Source organism: Helianthus annuus, chromosome 6 (genome assembly GCF_002127325.2).
Source record: "Helianthus annuus cultivar XRQ/B chromosome 6, HanXRQr2.0-SUNRISE, whole genome shotgun sequence".
Taxonomy (NCBI): domain Eukaryota; kingdom Viridiplantae; phylum Streptophyta; class Magnoliopsida; order Asterales; family Asteraceae; genus Helianthus; species Helianthus annuus.
Window position 1 is genome coordinate 118441671 of NC_035438.2, and position 7002 is coordinate 118448672.

Sequence of the window (7002 nt, forward strand, 5' to 3'; positions counted from 1 at the left end):
ATAGTTTTTAGGGTTAAGGATCCTGGATCCTTTGGACAATAGGTAGGATCGCAAATGGTGGAGGGATCCTCTGTTTGGGGGATGAAGCCTTTGTGATCCTGTCGTCTTTAATTTCCTGCACCTGCTAAGACCGCATAGACAATGGACACCCTTTGCCAACCCATGTGGACGGGCCACGTTTTGCTGGTAGAAATGTGGGTTGGCAATTTTGACAACTTTTTGAAAGGGTTTAAGATCCTTTTGTTAATAATATAACTTTAATCTTTCTGGCTTATCTCGTGTTGTTATCCTTTATTTTTCCAGTTTATTTTAGAAACATATTTGTTAGAGTAACAAGAGTTGAGCAAACCATGTTTAATAAATTTAGGATATGATCCTAGATCAAATATCCTGACACTGAAAATTTTTGAAGCAATCAATTTCAAGGATCATAGGTTTAGTTGTCAAAGTGTAAGGGTTGTTTAGTATAATCAAAATAGTCAAGGATCATACCTGAGGATCCAAGTTAGGATCCTAACCTTTAATCAAGATACCCAAAAGCGAAATTTTAACGGATAATAAGGATTCAGGATCCTTATTTGTTTAACTTCGAGAACCTGAAAAACGGAACATAACTTGGGACTAAGCCAATGTAAAAGATAAATTAATAACTGGGGACATGCCCAAAGGATAACTGGGGATGATCCCAAAGGATCACTGGGGACAAGCCCAAAGGATAGTTGGGGATGATCCCAAAGGATCACTGGGGACAAGCCCAAAGGATAACTGGGGACAAGCCCAAAGGATCGTATGTAAACTGGAGTATGGCCCTTACTGGCGACTATCCAAACTTAGTGACATGAAAATGTCAAAACCTTAGCTAACGTGAAAACGTTAGAAACCTTAGGAACGGATGTATGGTACGTCTACCATTATACGTAAGATCCTGGGTATAGCCAGTACGATGAGGTTGTCAGCCCCGGAAGTGGGTACTGGTCCCAAAGACGTGAACTATATTAGGATCATCGTGCGCTGCTGGCGGAAGCTGGGGATAATCCCAAGGATAACTGGGGTTGAACCCAAGGATCTGCGTTGCTTTTGAAGATCTTTGACGATATGCTGTAGATACCTGAACTATCATAACTCAAATGGTTCGTGAGAAGAGGATGAAGGATACAGGATCCTTATCCTTTGGTAAAAAGTAAGGAAATGTAATGGTTTTAAGATAAGGACATTACCAGAGTAAGGATCACTGACATCACCGGGATCCTTCAAGGATACTTCAATGTAAGGATCACATGCTTGAAGGATCATGTTCACATAAAGTACTTCTTTAAGTGAACAGCATTCCAGGCTCTTGGTAACAAATTTCCTTCCATGGTTAGCAATCTGTATGCCCCCTTTCCTGCTTCAGCTTCAATCAAGTAAGGACCTTCCCACTTTGGTGCTAACTTCCCGTCAGCAGGATTGATAGTGTTTTGGAATGCTTTTCTCAACACCATATCTCCGACTTGGAACTTCCTTATCCTAACATTTTTGTTGTAAGCACCAGCCATTCTTTGTTGGTAGCTTGCCATCCTTATCCTAGCCAGATCCCTGACTTCCTCAATAGTATCCAAATCCTGAGCCAGGATTGTAGCATTCTCTTCAGGATTACGAGTACTTGTTCTAGCAGTTGGGATCACCATCTCTGTTGGGATCACTGCTTCTGCCCCAAATACTAAAGAGAAAGGTGTTTGACCAGTGGCATTCTTGGGAGTTGTCCTGTCAGCCCATAGCACATAAGGTAACTCCTCTGCCCATTTCCCCTTCTTGGATCCTAGCTTCTTCTTCAGATTGTTGATGATGATCTTGTTGGATGATTCTGCTTGACCATTGGCTTGTGGATGAACTGGTGTTGATGTTATCATCTTAATTCCCCAACTGTCACAAAAGTTAGTGGTTCTGCTTCCAATGAATTGGGAACCATTATCACATACAATTTCAGAGGGAATGCCAAATCTAGTTATAATGTTTCTTTTGATAAAGGATATAACTTCCTTTTCTCTGACTTGAGCAAAAGCTTCAGCTTCTATCCACTTAGAGAAGTAGTCGGTCATGGCGAGCATAAACACTTTTCCACCAGGTGCTTTAGGAAGCTTGCCAACTATATCCATCCCCCATCTCATGAATGGCCAAGAGGATGGTATTGGGTGTAAAAATTCAGCTGGCTGATGGAGGATATTGCTGTGTCTTTGACAAGGATCACACTTTTTAGCATATTCTACAGCATCCCTTTTCATAGTTGGCCAGTAGTATCCTGTTCTAAGGATCCTTGAGAATAATGCTCTGCCCCCAGTGTGGTTTCCACAATCTCCTTCATGGAAGTCTCTCAACACTTCTTCAATTTCAGGATCCTCGATACATCTTAAATATGGTCCTGCAAGAGATCGCTTATATAATACATTTTTCAAAATTGTGAATTGAGATACCTTGATCCTGAAAGCTCTAGGATTTTCTCCCATCGGAATCTCCCCGTATTGCAAGTATCTCATGATTGGTGAGATCCATGATCCTGAATAAGATTGAGCTTCTTCACTAGGGATCACTGCAGTATCCTCTTCTATTTCCATGGCCACCTGATTTTCAATAGCAGGAGCCAGGATATGGATGATAGGGATACTTATATCTTCTGGAATCTTTAAGGATGGTCCTAGGTTGGCCAATGCATCAGCTTCCGTGTTATCCTCCCTTGGTACCTGTGTTAAGCTGAAAGAGACAAAAGAGAGTGCCAATTCCTTGACTATCTCTAAATATTTGGTTAGTTTTTCTCCTTTAACAGCATAGGATCCATTAAAGTGATTGGTGATCAATAATGAGTCCACATATACTTTAAGATATTTCACCCCCATATCCTTAGCAATTTGCAAGCCAGCAATTAAGGCTTCATATTCAGCCTCATTGTTAGTTGCTTGGAACTCACAGGCTATGGAGTGGGGTATTATGTCCCCCTGTGGCGATTTTAGTAGTATCCCGAGCCCTGTGCCCTTGACATTTGAGGATCCATCAGTGTGTAGTATCCAAGGATCCTTGGTCTCATCCAGCTGCTGGACCTCCAATTCTGCTTCCTTTTGTAGATCACTACTGAAATCAGCCACAAAGTCAGCTAGTGCTTGGGATTTGATGGCTGTTCTAGGCTCGTATCTTATATCATGGGCACTAAGCTTTACTGCCCACTTAGCCATTCTTCCGGACATCTCTGGTTTCCTGAGGACATTCTTGATTGGAAAATTAGTTCTAACAACAATAGTATGGGTTTCAAAATAATGCCTTAACTTAGTTGATGCCATGATTAATGCAAGAATAAGTTTTTCGAGGTGTGAGTACCTGGATTCGGCATCAAGTAAACTCTTACTTACATAGTAGATAGGATATTGTGTACCTTCGTGATCCTTAACAAGGACAGCACTTACAGCGGTTGAGGATACCGCCAGGTATAAGGATAACACATCTCCTTTTTCGGGTTTTGATAATGCTGGTGCTGAGGACATATATTCTTTAAGGGCTTCTAAAGCATTCTCATGTTTCTCAGTCCATTCAAACTTCTTGTTCTTCCTTAGGATATCGTAAAATTCTTTACACTTTTCTGAGGATTTTGATATGAACCTGTTCAGAGCTGCTATCCTGCCTGTTAGCCTTTGCACATCCTTAGCATTGGCAGGGGACTTGATGTTCACTAGTGCTTCAATTTGCTCCGGACTTGCTTCAATGCCCCTCTGAGTTACCATATATCCTAGGAATTTACCTGCCTTAACACCAAAGTGGCATTTTGAAGGATTAAGCTTCATGTTATAGTTATCAAGGATATCAAATACTTCTTCCAAATCCCTTAGGTGATCCTCAGCTTTCTTTGATTTGACTACCATATCATCTATGTATACTTCCATAGTTTGTCCAATTTGATCTTTGAACATCATATTCACCAGCCTTTGATATGTTGCACCTGCATTTCTTAATCCAAAAGGCATGGCAATATAACAATACAAACCGGTTGGGGTCATAAAGGCTGTATCCTCTTGGTCAGATGGTTCCATCTGAATTTGTTGGAATCCAGATGATGCATCCATAAAGGTCAACAGTTCATGCCCCGCTGTTGCATCCACCATGGAGTCAATGTGGGGTAATGGGAAAGGATCCTTGGGACATGCCTTATTCAGATCAGTGAAATCGACACATACCCTCCACTTTCCTTTTTCTTTTGGACAACGACCACATTGGCTAACCATTTTGGATATTTTACTTCTCTGATCATACCTGCTCGAAGTAGTCTCTCTACTTCTTCTTGGATAATGGCATTCCTTTCTGGTGCAAACTTCCTCCTTTTTTGATGGATTGGTTTGATAGACCTGTCAATGCCAAGTTTATGAGTTATGATATCCTTAGATATACCTGTCATATCTTCGTGCTTCCATGCAAAGGTAGACTTTCTTCTTTTGAGGAAGGATATCATGTCTTCTTTCATCTTGCCAAGGATCCCTGATCCGATATAGATTTTTGATTCAGGATCACTAGGATCCAAGAGGATTTCGTCCACATCTTGTTCCCTTGCCTCCAAGACATTCCTCGGAGGATACTGTAATTGCTATTGCTCCCTTGGCTTCGAGGTTGGCTTCATGGATGAGGTATAACAATCCTTAGCCTCCTGCTGATCACTGTCGATCTTGATTATCCCCCATGGGCTAGGGAGTTTCACACATTGATGATAGGTGGATGGGACTGCTTTCATATCATGTATCCAGGGCCTGCCAAGGATAACGTTGCAACAAGATAAACAGTCAATAACACAAAATTTTTGATAATTATGTAATCCTTCCACGTAGATTGGGAGTTTGATGTCCCCCAGAGTTTTCTTCGTTTCTCCACTGAATCCTACAAGCACGGAGGATCTTGGTGTGATGTCTGATTCTGGGATACCCATTTTCTTCAGAACATCAAGCTGGATAATGTTCACTGAGCTTCCTCCGTCGATAAGGATCCTGCGGACAAAATGGTTAGAGATAAAGAGGGTAATAACTAAACTATCATGATGAGGATCCTGGATGTTAATGCGATCATTCTCATCAAACGTTATCGTCTTTCCTTCCGAGACACTCGATGTTCGAATAGGTCTCTCTCCATTATCATTTTTGCTTCCTTTGCATGCCTTTTGGCCGCCGAGAAGGATGTACCACAGATGTCTGATCCTCCGGAAATAAAGTTGATCACTTGTGCATTCGCCGGAGGGGCTGGAGCCTTTTCAGGGATCCTTTCAGGATCCTGAGTCCTTTGCTTTTTTCTTCCCAACAATTCTTTTAGATGCCCCTTGCTTAATGTTTTGGTCAAAAATCACACAAGGATAATGTAACCAAACTTTATGTAAACGGGGTATGATGCTTGGTTAGCTATGAAAGTAAAGGATCACTTCTGTGATGAATATACAAAGACACAATGATTTATACGAGGAAAAAGCCCTTGATCAATGTATGATCTCCGGCATAAAAAACCTCGGGTGATGGCAACTACCGATCACCAACTTCAATATAACAAAAATGTAGTTACAACTTCGGATGATAATGAGCTGAGTACAAGGATCACTGAGTGTCTAAGTGTTGAGAGTTGTGTCGTATGTTGTGTGTCTTCTTCCGAATGAGGAAGATGGGTATTTATACATGTGTAGGTAACTTATTTTAGGTAGATAGACCACTAATCAGCTCATTACCCCTTTAGAAATAAAGATAATCTAGCCTAAATTGCTGCCCTTAGATCAAGCCATGTTTCCATATCCGGCACAACGTTCATCTTCAATTCAGCTCTTGCCATATTTGTAAAAGCGCGTCCCTGGATCATGATATGTAGGGCATATCCTGCTAGATATTCCTGCAAAATAATATTGTAGTAATCGAAAATGACCGTTAGTATAAGGATCACTTCAATGTCCCGTGATCCTGATCCTGAGGTCCGGCTGAGGATCACTGCCTGCCAAAGAAATAAGGATCACTGGTTAGGATCACGTATAAGGATCATTCATAGTAAAAATCCAGCCCTAACAATTGCCCCCAAAATATAAGGAGTTAAATGTAAATGGATGAGTTATATTTTGTTTCGAGCTTATCTCTAACGGACGATTCCGGGTTACTAGCCGTTACATATGGACTAGCCGTTGTGATATTTACGTCACTGATGTGACAATCCCTGCGAATCATCATTATAAATAGGAGATAGGGTTAGGATCATTTTGCATTTAAATTCGAAGTATCTTCCTTTATAATCGTCACCGAAGGCTTGATCAGGTATCATCTTCTTCTTTTTCTTCTTTGCTCTGTTCTTTCTTGCTTTTACCCTGTTTTCATCTCGAATATGCTTCTTCGGATTCACCGCACAAAGGCTCTAAGAAGGATAGTCCCTTGAAAAGCCAGGGGATTATCAAAGATTCTCCTATGGAGAGATGCTGTTTTACCGATATCCAAATAGACAAGATTCGCCATTGTTTCCCAGCGAATGTTGTTTTCAAACCCTTTGATCCTACTGCTCTGAGTGATTTTGTTTCGGACACTTGGGTGGCCTTTCCTGCTACTCCTTTCCTCATCGGGTATTCATATCCTTTTCCGACATTTACCCAATCCTTCTTTTCTCTTGCCGGCATCTCATATATCCAGGCTATGCCGATGATCTGGAGGGTTCTATATACCTTCGAGAGGATCATCGAGCAAGAAGGGATTGATTTGGGGATGTCAGAGTTAGCTGAACTTTATGATCTCACCACCTTTGGTTCTCACCGGTACTTGTTGAAACGGAAAGCTGGGGAGGATCATCCAATCTTCAAGGTTACCAAGAATGATACCAACTGGAAACGTCGATTTTTCCTTTGTTAAGAGGATTCCATCCCGGATGGAAAGGATCTGCCCAAGGAATGGGCCACTCATGGTAGGGTAGAGGATCCTTGAAGGATCACTATCAGTCCTGTCTCTTATGATGAGGATCACTGATATCTTTTCTTTTTTGTCT